At 44.7% G+C, this 14,853-nt stretch overlaps 1 non-coding gene across 1 annotated transcript; it reads right to left on the bottom strand.

Moving 5' to 3' along the window:
• Positions 1 to 4,929: 4,929 nt before the first annotated feature.
• Positions 4,930 to 5,002, bottom strand: TRNAA-UGC (transfer RNA alanine (anticodon UGC)). The gene has a single exon. It is a non-coding gene; the product is annotated as a tRNA-Ala (tRNA).
• Positions 5,003 to 14,853: the final 9,851 nt, after the last annotated feature.

The raw sequence follows: 14,853 nt of genomic DNA, 5'->3' as shown, positions 1-14,853 counted from the left end.
TCCCTGGGGCACGTGGAGTCTCCTCTCAACTCCGCCACTGACTCACTCTGTGACTTGGAGTCCTCTACTCTCCTTCTCTGTTTGTTGTATTCCGTCCCATTTTTTTCGAGCTTACAACTCAGTCCCTCACCTGTTTAGATGGAGCCCTCCTAGGAGATATATTCCTTTCTCCCTTCCAGCCAGTGCCATGTGAGAACTAACCCGGCAGGGACAGTCGTCATTCTAGGCAGCACACGCCGCTTCGTGAATCCATGTCTGGGCGTTGGGGCCATAGTCAGACAGAAGCTGCTGGAGTCTGTGTCCATGTTTTCTGCATTGGGACAGAAGCCTTGCTTACCTGGCTAAGCTAGGGAAGCAATGCATTCTCTCTCCGGGCCTTTCTCAGGAAGCTGACCTTGACTGTCACTAGGTCTGTTATCGGGATTCTCTTTCTTGACTTCTTGGGAGGTAATGAGCTGGGTCCTATGGTAGGTTTCCCTCCCCAGCCTTTCCTTTCCAGCAAATTTAGAAGGAACCCACCCAAGTGCCCCACGCTGTACCCTAATTCCTGATTTCTTTCTTAAGAGAACCACCCAGATTCCAGGACCCACAAGCATGTGGAGGATGCTGAGCTTTCGGTACAGGTGGAGAAGGGTCAGCCTTGAATTAGCCTTGCTTAGAGCAATGAGAGGAATAGGTGGGATTCTCCTCTCTCCCATCAGGAGAGAGTAGATTTGGGGCCTGCAGGGAATGAGGTCTCTGGAGAGAAGCCTGCACCACAGGCGTCTGAGAGATGAAATAGTAAAGAAGGATTCTTGTCTGCTGACGGGCTCTGAGAAGTGCTTAGTCATGTTTTCTCAAAGCACAGAAATGCCCAGCACGTTCCTTGGTGTCCAGCTTTCTTTATCACAGACCAGTGCCCCGGGGAAAATGAGCGATGCTGATGAATTACAAACAGGCTCTGCTTGTCTAAAAACAGATTCTTCAGGCAGAGCCCCATTCAGCACTTCCACTCAGCACTCGGTGATGGACGGGGTATGTGGGTAGTTCTTTTTTTGGATGAATGTTGGCAATGTGAGCCTGGCATAATTACTACCCATACTTTCCTCATGCCGAGGTCTTACTCTTATACATGCAGACACCGGAGCTGGTCAAGAAAGGCCGCATGGGGTTTTCTGGTTTGGGGCAGAATCTCTAGATAGAGAGGAAATAGCCTGTCTTCCTCAGGTGAGCTGCTGCCCCCCTCAACCACATTCTTGTAGTAGAATGGCCTACCTGCTCGCTGCTCCCGTAAGCTGCCCAAGTCTGGTGTTTTCAGTCAGCTGGCAGGATCCAAGTCTGTCACTTAGAGCAAGGGTCACCGCACTCTACCCTCTGGCCGGCAAAGCCAGCCCCCTGCCCCTATAGCAGCCTGCCTGCGTGATGTTTGAAAGCTGGCCACAACTGTGGCTTCGTCCTTCAAGCCCCAGACTTGGTTTTCCCAGGCAAACAGCAGGCAAACCTGGGGCAAGGAGGGGCATGGAAAGTTGGGAAGCAGCTGGGGTAAGGAGCGAGTGGCCGTTGGCTTTAAGGCTTCCAGCAGACCCCGCAAAAAAATAAAACCTCGGGGATGCCAATCCTAATAGCAGCTCGCAAATAATGGGCATACTTCAATTCCACCAACAGGGGTCGCCCTTGGACACCAAGCCTGAAGCTGGCATCCGAAAAGGGAAATTCCCAGCCATGGGCCCTGGGGCCAGATTTCCAAGACTCATAACTGCTCAGTTCCTGTTTTGTTGGATGCCGATGAGGTTGCCCAGCTGAGGAGAGACAAGTCCTCAGTTTTTCTGGTGAGTGGAGGTCTGCATGGAACTTGGGACAGAAAGTCCTAGAACACTGGCCAGCCACTTAGGAGCTCTGAAAATAGATTTCTACATCTTTCTCTGCAGTGTCCTCATTACCATACAGAAAGAACATTCTTTCCTGTGTTTCTTCTGTCTAAAATACATGTAAACCTGTGTGCCTGTACATGATGTTTTCATATCACTTTGTTCTTTTTCCTAAATGCAAAAATCATACGTGTTCTTTGCAAAAACAAAAAAAAACTTCGAAAATTCAGAAAATGAACAAAGGAGAAATCAACTAACTGCAAACATAATGTATGTACATTACAAAAAGCTCAGAAAATATAGAAAATCACAAAGGAAACATATCACTTCTACTCAAGATCATCTCTGTTAACTCATAGTGTATAACCAAGTATTTTTCCATGTATAAATTACATATACAGATGCACAGATATGTACATGTATGTAAGTATTCCATAAGTAGTTCAATGTTTAGCTCAAAATCCTTCTCTTCCACCAGCTCGCACACTTCGGGAGAGCAGGGGTTAGAGTCTCCCAAGTTCACCCCTTTACCTACAGTAGCGCCTATAATGTCCAACAGAGAGTTGGTGTGTAGGAAGCGTTTACATGATAAATAAATGAATACACAGATAGAGCATTTTTTTTGGCTGTGCCGCGTGGCTTGCAGGATCTTAATTCCCCGACCAGGGATTGAACCCAGGCCAGAGCAGTGGAAGAGCCCAGTCCTAACTATTGGACCACCAGGGAATTCCCCAGATGAGGATTTTTAATTAAAATGATATATTCATACATGCAGTTCATGGAAAAAGAGACCCAAATCGTTCATAAACATTTGAAAAGAGGCTCAACTTTGCCCATAAACAAAGAAATGCAAACTAATGCTACACTGAAACCCCTATCAGATTGGCAAAAATCCAAACATTTGCTGATACCACCTTTGTTAGGGGATGGCGTGAGGTTGGAGAACAGAGCCTTGCCTCATACCTGGCTGGTGAAATTTCCATTTGGTACAACCTCTGAGGGCAGTCTGCGAAGACTTTTGAGGATGTACATAATATTTGACTCAGCGGTTCCACTTATAGGAATTTATCCTATAGATAGTGTTGCACCATGTGTGAAATCACATGTGCAGGGTTATTCATTGCAGCCCTATTTGTAATCACAAAAAATTAGAAAAGCCTAAATGCCTATCAGTAGGGCTAACTAACGTATGTTACATTCACATAATAGAATACTATGCTGTTATTTTTTTTTAAAGAATAAAGATCAGTTTTATGTATTAAAATGAAAAATCAAAGTGTAAATCAATGTATATAGGAAGCTGCCGTTTGTCCAAAAGGGGAAAGGAAAAAGGATATATATTTGCATTTACTTAGAGATGCATAAGAAATCATCTAGAATGCTATACAAGAAACCAATAACATGATTTCCTGTCTGTTGCTGGTGATGGTTTTGGTAGGGCTGTAGGATGATGGAACAGACAGGAATAAGAAATAGACTTTTCCTTGTGTATGTTTTTGTGCTTTTTCATTTTTGAACCAAGTAAATGTGCTACCTAGGAAAAAAGTGAATAAATTTTTAAATGGCAAAAAAATTATGCCATATATAATAATAAGCCTTTTTTCACTTAATCATATACCATAAACATTTCCCCAAGTCTTAAATCTCCTTCAACATTATCTTTAAACTGTTTCCTAATATGGACATAATTTATATAATCAATCCCCTAATACTGGTTTCAGTATTCTAAATAAGGCTATGATTTTGAACACCTTTGCACTTCTCTCTCGTTATTTCTTCTGGATAAATTTAAGTTTGCATCAGCTTATTTGTTTTATTTTTGGCTGCGTTCGGTCTTCGTTGCTGCACGTGGGCTTTCTCTAGTTGTGGCGAGCAGGGGCTACTCTTTGTTGTGGCGCACAGGCTTCTCATTGCGGTGGCTTCTCATGTTGCGGAGCACGGGCTCTAGGCGCACGGACTTCAGTAGTTGCAGCATGTGGGCTCAGTAGTTGTGGCTCGCCGGCTTAGTTTCTCTGCAGCATTTGGGATCTTCCCGGACCAGGGCTTGAACCTGTGTCCCCTGCATTGGCAGGCAGATTCTTAACCACTGGGCCACCAGGGAAGTTCCTGCATCAACATAAAGCCAACTTACCCTCTAGAAAAGTTAGACCAGTCTCCATTCCAACAATCCACACGTGAGTGGGCCTCTTTCCCTGAATCCTCTTTAATACCTGGTATTCTTTTTTGTTTTTTTTAACCCATTGCCAAAGTAGTAGAAAAATAGTATATTTCATTGTACTTTTAGTTTTCATTGCTTCTAGTTAAACACTTTGATGTGAGCGTTTCTAGTTCTTCCTTTGGAAGTTGCCTGCTCCGGAAGAGAATATATCATGGGCCAATCACACCAAGCATTTGTGAGCTTAGTAGATGTTACTGGCGAATTGCTGCAGTGAGGGCTCTAAACTGCCTTGATATTAGACAGTGTCCTGGCAGGTCACAGAAGCATCGCTCGTTTCTCCAAAGATACACAACTGGCCAACAAGCACATGCAGAGATGCTCAACATCACTAATCGTTAGAGAAATACAAATCAAAACCTCAATGAAATATTCCTTCACACCCATTAGGATAGCCACTATAAACACAACAAAACAAAATTAGAACATCACAAGTGTTAGCGAGGCTGTGGAGAGATTGTACACTATTGGTGAGAATGTAAAATGACGTAAGCACCATGGAAAACAATATGGCATTTGTGAAAAAATTAAAAATAGAACTACGATCTGATCCAGCAATCCCACTTCTGGGTCTATAGCCAAAGGAATTGAAAGCAGGGTACTGAAGAGATATTTGTACACTCATATTGATCGCAGCATTATTCACAATAGCCAGAAGGTCCCAAGCGTCCGTCAACTGATGAGGAGATAAACAAAATGTGGTATATCCATACAATAGAATATTATTCAGCCTTAAAAAAGAGACGAGATCCTGACTTGGATGAAACTTGAGGACATAATGCTAAAAGAAATACGCCAGTCACAAAAAGACAAATACTATATGCCTCCTTTTGGGGGGGGCATGCCACATGGCTTGCAGGATCTTAGTTCCCTGACCAGGGATCGAACCCAGGCCCCCTGCAGTGCAAGCACAGAGTCCTAACCACTGGACCGCCAGGGAAGTCCCTATACGCCTCCTCTTTAATGAAGTACGTAGTCAAATTCATAGCGTAGAAAGTAGAATGGTGGTTGCTAGGGGCTGGGGGGACAGGGAGCCGTCGTTGAACAGAGGTAGAGTTTTCTTTTTGCAAGATGAAGAAGTTCTGGGTATTGGTTGCACAACGGTGTGAATACACTCTGAACACTACTAAACTGTGCACTTTAAAGTGGTTAAGATGGTAAATTTTATCACAATCTAAAAAAAAAAAAGAAGCATTACAAAGGAATTATGACTAGGGTTTTCCTTGCAATACGGATGTCAAGACATGATCCTTCTCTACTCAAAACCCTCCAATTTACTTCTCACTCGGAGCAAAATCTGGAGACGTGATGGGCAAGGGCCCACCTGCTGCCACTGCAACCACAGTCACTAGACATCTTGCTTGCTTGACCCTAGCCCCCTTCGGCGTCTTGCTGCTTCCTCAACACATTAAATATATTGTGTTGATACTTGCTGTTTCTTCTGTCTGAAATGATGCCTCTTCAACTATCTGCATGACCCCATCCCTGACTTTATTCAGGTCTCTGCCCAAAACTCACACACTCAGAAAGGTCTTTCCCATCTTTCCTATAGTCTCCATCACCATCACTCTCTAGCCCATCCCCTTACCCTGATTTATCTTCCTTTTATTTTTTTTCTTTTATTCGTTGTTTATTACCTATTGTCCCGATACCGCTGGAGTGTAAATGCCAGTGGATCAGAAATATAGTCGTTTATGGGACCTTCCTTGTGCTGCAGTGGTTAAGAATCCTCCCGCCAATGCAGGGGACACGGGTCCGAGCCCTGGTCCGGGAAGATCCCACATGCCGTGGAGCAGCTAAGCCCGTGCTCCACAACTACTGAGCCTGCGCTCTAGACCCCATGAGCCACAACGACTGAGCCCGCGTGCAGCAACTGGTGGAGCCCGCGCACCTAGAGCCCGCGCTCCGCAACAAGAGAAGCCACCGCAATGAGAAGCCCGCACGCTCGCCGCAACTAGAGAAAGCCCGCGCGCAGCAACGAAGATCCAGTGCAGCCAAAAATAAATAAAAGAAATAATTTATTTTAAAACAAGACTCAAATGTTGCTGCCATTGGGATACTTTTTCTGCTCTCCCCCATCCTGAGTTCTCATGGAAGCTTGTAGAGAATTCTGTTGTAAAATCACGGCACTGTGTGTGTTTACGGCACTGTGTGTGTTTGCGCCCCTCTCTTCCTCCTCCTCCCCACCTCCAGCTGTGAGCTGTGTGGCACAGAGATGCATCTTACCCATCTCTCTGTCCCCAGCCTAGCACAATGAGAGATTCAGTAGATGCTCAATAGATGCATTAATAGATAAATAACATTTCTCCACTGAGATTTATACTGTACTCTCAAAGAGAAACTCCTGGCATGGGAAATAATAAATACATATGAGCGAAATGGTATTTAAATACTCCATGAAATTCCTAGACAGCCAAGAGGAAGGGTTTTGTTTTGTTTTTATTGCTAATATCCTTAGCCAGAACCTGGATACCTCATGGTTTCAGTGGCAACATAATAAACACATTTGACATTTTTTTGTAATGCCATGAAATGTTCTTTCCAAAAGTATAGAAAGTACAGCAGTGTGGGAATGTATTTGAACTGTATTTGAACTGCCACTAATGTATAAAGTAGAAAACTAATGAGAACTTACTATGTAGCACAGGGAACTCTACTCAGTGCTCTGTGATGACCTAAATGGGAAGGAAATCCAAAAAAGAGGGGATACAGATGTACGTATAGCTGATTCACATTGCTGTACAGAAGAAACTAACACAACATTGTAAAGCAGCTATATACTCCAATAAAGGGGTTTTTTTAAGTTAAAAAAATATTATATAATTGCTCTTAAGCTTGCATTAATAAAACATTTTCTTGAAAAATAAATAAACTGCCACTAAATCAATTGTTCTTGGGCATCTCCCTTTACCTCGATCACCTCTGGTATAAAAAAAGAAGGGGGTGGGGCTTCCCTGGTGGCCTGCCGATGCGGGGGACACGGGTTCGCGCCCCGGTCCGGGAAGATCCCACATGCCGCGGAGCGGCTGGGCCCGTGAGCCATGGCCGCTGAGCCTGCGCGTCCGGAGCCTGTGCTCCGCAACGGGCGAGGCCACAACAGTGAGAGGCCCGCGTACCGCAAAAAAAAAAAAAAAAAAAAAATAGAAGGTGGTTTTGGTGTACGTGTCATAAAAATGTGACTGCCTTTCCATGTCACCCCTTCTTTACTCAGTACTGCCTCACACCTGGCCCACTTTATGCATTTACGATGCCCTCTTCCCCCGTAGGTGTCAGCGGCTGTCATCTCGGACTAAATCCAATTTTCTGCATGGGGTGCTGAAGGAAGAGGCCTCTGCTCTATATCTGAAGCAAAAAGCTGGATTCATCGTTTGCAAGGCAGTGAACGCGGCAGACTGCGGATCTCCTGTGGAGTATTTGGGAAGTGTGGGGCTGGGGATTAGACGACTCTTCACAGCGGGAGGATTCAGGCATTAAGTGACCTTTAGCGAAGGCAGCTTGGCCACTGGAGCAAGGCTGCTGCTGATTGGCCCTCAGAAGCACGTGTACTGACCAGAGGAAGCTGTCCTCGGGACTCCTGGTTACTTGTTCCAGTGGCCAAAGAACAGTGAGTCTTTCCTTGAACGGGAGGATAGGAACTATTCTCGGTAGGATCCCTTTTTTATTTAAATGTCAAATAATCCAGCTCAGAGATTTTCAAACTTTACCATGAATCAAATCCGATCACCCAGAGGGCTTGTTAGAGCAGACTGTTGGGCCCCTCTCCTGCAGAGTGTCTGATTAGGTAGGTCTGGGATGGGAGCCAAGAATCTGCACTTCTAATGAGTTCCCAGGTGATGCTGATGCTCTGGTCCAGGGACCACACTTTGAGAACCACTGGTCCAGTATCATCGGAGTTGTAGTTAATTATTTGCTGTTAAGAAAATATTTAGGGGCTTCCCTGGTGGCACAGTGGTTGAGAATCTGCCTGCCAATGCAGGGGACACGCGTTCGAGCCCTGGTCTGGGAGGATCCCACATGCCGCGGAGCAACTAGGCCCGTGAGCCACAACTACTGAGCCTGTGCGTCTGGAGCCTGTGCTCCGCAACAAGAGAGGCCGCGACAGCGAGAGGCCCGCGCACCGTGATGAAGAGTGGCCCCTGCTGGCCACAACTAGAGAAAGCCCTCGCACAGAAACGAAGACCCAACACAGCCAAAAATAAATAAATAAATAAAAATTAAAAAAAAAAAGAAAAAATATTTAGGGAATTCCCTGATGATCCAGTGGTTAGGGCTCCGTGCTTCCAATGCTGGGGGTCCTGGGTTCAATCTCTGGTCGGGGAAGTAAGATCCCGCAAGTTGTGCAGCGTGGCCAGAAAAAAAAAAAAAAAAAGAAATATATATATATATATATATTTAACACAATAAGTTACTGATGAGTCTAAGAATTCTGTAAATGATTTTGTAAAATGGTTATTAATCACAGCCACATCTATATACATTTGAAAAATAATGGTAAATACATAGGAGAAAGATAATACTCCTTCTAAAGTTAATGACTAGAAAATATGAATTCCAGGACATATTGTAGCAATTCTGTCCTGTCCTTCCCCTCCTCTTCCTTTCCCAACTTCCGCCTCAGAATGTGTGACCCATCCGTCCTGGGGAATCCTAGACCAGGTACTTCCCAAGGATCCTCCCAGGTTTGTGATTCTATGTTTGTGGCAGATCGTGGTTTAACACATGAATTTCTGGTCAAGGAATGAGCCATGTTAGTAAAGTGATGTAAATTGAAAATACAGGAGGCAAGGAAGTTTACAAGACAATTGGGAGAGGAAGAGAGAGAGAGGAAGACGAAGAAAGAAAGAGAGAGAGAGGCTGGCTGCCTTTAGGAATTCTCCTTCATATCACCAAGGAAAACTGTCCATCTTTGTATCAGTGTAAGTGCTGGGTGATATCAGATTGTTGTGGTTCGTTGAAGATAAACCATGTTGCAGGCAGGACACACACTGTCCTCAGAAGGAAAGTTTGGCACGCCCCTGCGTTTCTACTGTGACAATCTGAGGTAGGGCCATTGCGTGTAAATGTATGGAAGAGAAATGGAAACACTTTGTGCTTCTGAAGAAAATTTTTACAAGGAAAATTCTGATTAAACAAAAAAACCCCAAGGGATACTAGGACACACAAAAGCCATGGCTCTGCGTGATACGGTGCCGGGAGTGAATGCTGCCATTTTCCCATGTCTTGCCAAGAGGCTTTTACTAATGGGTTCATTGGAAAATCCTTTCAGTAGAGACCACAATGTTCTGTTTCTACAAGTGCTAATAGCTAGTATTTTTATTGAGAGCTCAGTATGTTCTAGGCTCATACAATCCTCACCTAAGTATTATGAGGTAAGTACTAAGTCACCCTTATTTTACAGGTGAGGAAACTGAGACACAGAGAGGTCACACTGCGTCCCTGTGACACACAGGGAGTAGCCAGTGGAGCTGAGGTTCAAGCGCAGGCAGAGGGACTCCCCAGATGCATGTTGAACTGCTAGGTCATAATCCTCTCAAAAGCCTAAAGATTCGACCCCCTTAATCACTTTCTCAGCTTGTTTGTTGTTTCCTTTAGAACACATTATGATTTGATTTTTTCATTTGTTCACCGTTATTGTCTGTTTCTCCTCCTAGCATATAAGCTGCAAGAGGATAGGGGCTTTGTTCACTGCTGCATCCCCAGAATCAAGTGTTTGGGCTCATAAACATTTGTGGAAGGAAGGAAGGAAGGAAGAGAGGGAGGGAGGGAGGGAATTCTGAGTATCAGTCAGCTTGATAGATGAGGTCTGATTAAAAGAATGCCTGTTATATTTTGCTTTTTTCTATCGACTGCTAATTGTGCACCGAGCGGTCTTGTTTTTAAAGAAAAACCCACCTGTGTCTTGCGCTGAAAAGAACAGAGGTCATCTTTAAGGTGACAGCAGGCAGTGCAGAGGGCAAAGCACTGCCCAGCTACATCCATCTGCCCTTTTTTTTTTTTTAATATTTATTTATTTTTATTTTTTTGGCTGTGTTGGGTCTTCATTGCTGTGTACGGGCTTTCTTCATTGTGGTGCGCAGGTTCCTCGTTGTGGTGGCTTCTCTTGTTGCAGAGCACGGGCTCTAGGCACACGGGCTTCAGTAGTTGCAGCACGCAGGCTCAGTAGTTGTGTCTCATGGGCTCTAGAGCGCAGGCTCCATAGTTGTGGCACACGGGCTTTGTTGCTCCACGGCATGTGGGATCTTCCTGGACCAGGGCTCGAACCCGTATCCCCTGCACTGGCAGGCGGGTTCTTAACCACTGCGCCACCAGGGAAGTCCCATCTGCCCTTTATGTACATCTTCCCCTAGGTTACACTGAGACCCTGAAGGTACTGGCATGGCTCCGTATTGGAAGTCCCAAGCTTCCTTCTAGTATGTCACCTGGGTCATCTCTGGTGCGTGGGATTAGTAAAGTAGGAAAGAGGAGGCCTCTCATCTTTTTACTTTAAATATTCCTGTATTGTTTGAATTCCACCGCCCCCGCCCACCATGAGCGTGTGTTATTTCTGAAATGAAACACAAGCAGTAAACAATATAAAAAGAAGAATTTGTAAGGCAGGGATTGGCAAACTACAGCCCATGAGCCAAATCTGGCCCACCACCTGTTTTGTTTTTTTTTTTAATTTAATTTAATTTTTTTTAACATCTTGATTGGAGTAGAATTGCTTTACAATGTGGTGTTAGTTTCTGCTGTACAACAAAGTGAATCAGCCATATGCATACATATGTCCCCATGTCTCCTCCCTCTTGCGTCTCCCTCCCACCCTCCCTATCCCACCCCTCTAGGTGGACACAAAGCACCGAGCTGATCTCCCTGTGCTATGCAGCTGCTCCACCACCTGCTTTATAAATCAGGTTTTCGTGGAACACAGGCACCTCCCTTCCTTTACATACGATCTATGGTTGCTTTAGTACAACAGCGGCAGAGTTTGAGTATGGAGACCAGATGGTCCACAAAACCAAAAATATTTACTCTCTGACATTCTATAGAAAACATGTTCTGACCCTTGATCTAAAATAATTTATTTTAAATTCCTTATAGGTTCCCCCACCCCGACCCCCAGAAACGAGACCTAGTGAAAGCAATGAACAGAACTGGGTTCTTTCTGCCTACTAGGAAGGTAATCACTGGCTATATCTTGTTAATTTATTCAACGGCTATGTTCTCTGCATATACAAAGAATATAAGATAATTGCTCAGCTAAAAAACAAACAAACCTTTCTTAGCATTTCTAGAAATACAAACATCTGTCGGGATATCTGCAAGACTCAGGAACAACTACACTGACCACCCTGCTTGACTTTCCCTCAGAGCATCTGGTAACACTTGGCATATTACACATTTATCTGATTATTGCCTGTTGTCCCACTGCCACCAGAATGTAAGTTTTACTACATTAGGGATATAGTAAGCATGATTTATGTAAAAGGAGCTTGATACTGAGGCAATCTAGATATTTGGTGTTATTGGAATTGATGGTATTTATCGATTGCTTCTTGTGGTTTTGCAAAAAAGTTTAATGTATTTTGAGTCTACTTATTAAAGTAATAATGAAGCAAAAACCCGTTAGGGTTTCCCCGAGTAAAACTGCGAATATCCGTTCCGCAAAACATGTCACGAAGAAAATAAAAAGGCGAGGAACAAACTGGGAGAATATATTTGCAGCACGTGAAAATAAAAGATTAGTTTGAATATCAAGAATATATAGGGCTTCCCTGGTGGCGCAGTGGTTGAGAGTCCGCCTGCCGATGCAGGGGACGTGGGTTCGTGCCCCGGTCCGGGAAGATCCCACATGCCGTGGAGCGGCTGGGCCCGTGAGCCATGGCCGCTGAGCCTGCGCGTCCGGAGCCTGTGCTCCGCAAAGGGAGAGGCCACAACAGTGAGAAGCCCGCGTACCGCAAAAAAAAAAAAAAAAAAAAAAAAAAAAAAGAATATATAATCACCTGAAGAAGAGAGTACTCTATCAGAAAAGTGGGCCAGTCATGCATAGACATTTCACATGAAAGAACATACAAATGGCCCGTGTGTTTTTGAAAAGTTGCTCATTCCCATGCATAATCAGGGATGTAATATTTCACGTACACTGTTTAGGCAAAAATTCACAAAGTCAGACGATGTCAAGTGTGAATGACTAGGGACTTCCCTGGAGGTCCAGTGGTTAAGACTCCACACTTCCACTGCAGGAGGCGCGGGTTCGACACCTGGTTGAGGAACTAAGATCCTGCATGCCATCCATGCGGCACAGCTGAAAAAAAAATGTGAATGACTAGAACTTCCTTCCAATGTTGATGGGAGGGAAGTCAGTGTCTTACTCTGGAAACGACTTGGCATTACCGAGTGAAGCTGAACAGACACATCCCCTACTCAAAATGGGGCCGTGCAAGCAGCATCGCTTGGGAGCCTCTTAGAAATGCAGAATTTGGGGCCCCATCCTGGACCTACTGAGTCGAGATCTCCATTTAGATGCCCACTGGAGGCCCCTGGGGAGCTTTTAAAAGTCCAGATGCCCAGGTGGCACCCAGACCAGCTAAATTGTAATCTCTGAGGGTGAGACCCAGGCATCAGCATTTAAAAAAGCTTCTCAGTAATTTCAACATGTAACTAGGGTTAAGAAGCAGCAACCAGATGTCTCTCATGTCATGAGAAATACAAAATTATCTTTAATAGGGCTTCCCTGGTGGCGCAGTGGTTGAGAGTCCGCCTGCCGATGCAGGGGACATGGGTTCGTGCCCCGGTCAGGGAAGATCCCACATGCCGCGGAGCGGGCTCGCTGAGCCTATGCTCTGCAATGGGAGAGGCCACAACAGTGAGAAGCCCACGTACTGAAAAAATATATATATATATATCTTTAATAGCTAAAATCTGGGCGATAACCAGTATGTCTACCAGTGGTAGATCACACACACATTCTTACTATAAAGAAAAGCAAAGGAACGACCAGTAGAAAATTCAGGATAGTGGTAACTCTGTGGGGTGAAGGAGGAAAAGGCATGTGATTGGAGGAGACGCAGGGAGAAGGTGAGTTTCTAAGGTCCCGGTAATATTCTATATCTTAGGTTCAATAATGGAAATATGGGTGCTCATTTTTTTTCCCCGTAAACTATAAAAATAGGTTTTATCCACTCTTCTGGATAAAATTTTAAAGTCTAAAAAATGTTTTAAGAGGGCATCTTTCATATCCGTTCTTCTAAGCCGCCTTCTTCGAGGCATCCCACCCTTTCCCAGACCTCATCTGCTGCTGTCCTCCAAGCTGGTTTTCTCTGCCTTGGCTAAGAAATCGGAGTCAAGAGGATCCACTGCTCTACCCACCTGGATCTTTTTTATCCCAGAAATCCTGGCCCACTCCAGGTCCCATCTTAGAAAGTTCTGGATGGGCTCGGGATCTACATGTGCCTCCCAGCCCCATCTAAGGGTTATCTGGAAGTCCAGGGAAGGGAGATCTGAAGGGCACTGGAACAGGAGACAATATCTGCACATGTCTGGAAGGCCCCGGGCCCTCCCACCCTGAAGCAGAGCCAGACAGGGCCAGGTGTCAACAAGTTGTGTCCGGCCAAATGGTAAATCATTTAGCAGCAGAGTAATGATTAAGCTACGACAGAGTAGACTGTCTTAAACTAGAGTTTTCAGAGTGTTCTCTGTTTTGTTCTAAACCCAAACTCAGCCAGCCATTTAATGAGTGGGTCTAAGACCCCACTACCTCTTACAAAGCTTTTCTACCTACAGAATTTCAGCTGATCCCACCATGACTGCGGTGGGGATTACTACCACTTTAGAGACTTAAGAACAGGCTCAGAGCGGTTAAGAGAATTGCCCAAGGCCACACGGTATCATGGCAGAAAAACTCACAGCCAGGCCTGCTGTAGCCAAGATTCTTCCAATGGTCTCAGCCCCTTCTGGGTGTGTAAATGCTTCTGCACTCAACTCCCGCACATCCGGAGATGCTCTCCTTATACAGACAGCTCTGACCAGCCCATGGCCTTCCCTCCCTGGGCCTGCCTGCAGAATACATTCAAGCTCCTTAACCTCCCCAAAATCCGTACTCACAGTTCCCGGAATTCAAAAATATTGGCTTTAAAAGAAGCTGTAGACATTACTGCCTTGTTCAGTGATTTTAATCCTTCAGAATCACTGATACCTTTGAGAATCTGCTGAAGTTGTGGACCTTCTCCCCAGAAAAATGCCCATAGGTACAGACATCTCAAAGGGGCCACAGACCCCAAGACTCTTGTTAAGAACTGCAGATCAAGTATTACAATTTTGGTGTTTTCTCCAAAAAGTAAAACTAGAATTACCATACAATCCAGAAATTCCACCTTTAGGTATATATCCAAAAGAACTGAAAGCAGGGTCTCCAAATATGTGTGTGTGTGTGTGTGTGTGTGTGTGTACACACCCATATTCATAGCAGCACTATTCACAATAGCCAAAAGGTGGAAACAACCCAAATGTCCATCAACGGATGAATGGATGAACAAAATGTGGTCTATCCATACAATAGAAAATTATTCAGCCTTAAAAGGGAGGGAATGAAATGTTACATGAATGAACGTTGACAACATTCTATTAAGTGAAATAAGCTAGTCACAAAAGGACAAACACTGTGTGATCCCACGTCTATGAGGTACTCAGAGGAGTCAAATTCACAAAGACAGAAAGTAGAATGGTGGTTTCCAGGGTCCAGAGGAGGGGAAATGAGGAGTTAGTGTTTAATGGGTACAGAGTTTCAGTTTGGGAAGGTGAACATTTTCTCGG

This window comes from Lagenorhynchus albirostris, chromosome 1 (genome assembly GCF_949774975.1).
Source record: "Lagenorhynchus albirostris chromosome 1, mLagAlb1.1, whole genome shotgun sequence".
NCBI classification, from domain to species: Eukaryota; Metazoa; Chordata; class Mammalia; order Artiodactyla; family Delphinidae; genus Lagenorhynchus; species Lagenorhynchus albirostris.
Note: the sequence above shows the minus strand (reverse complement) of the source record. Positions and strands in the feature narration are given on the sequence as shown.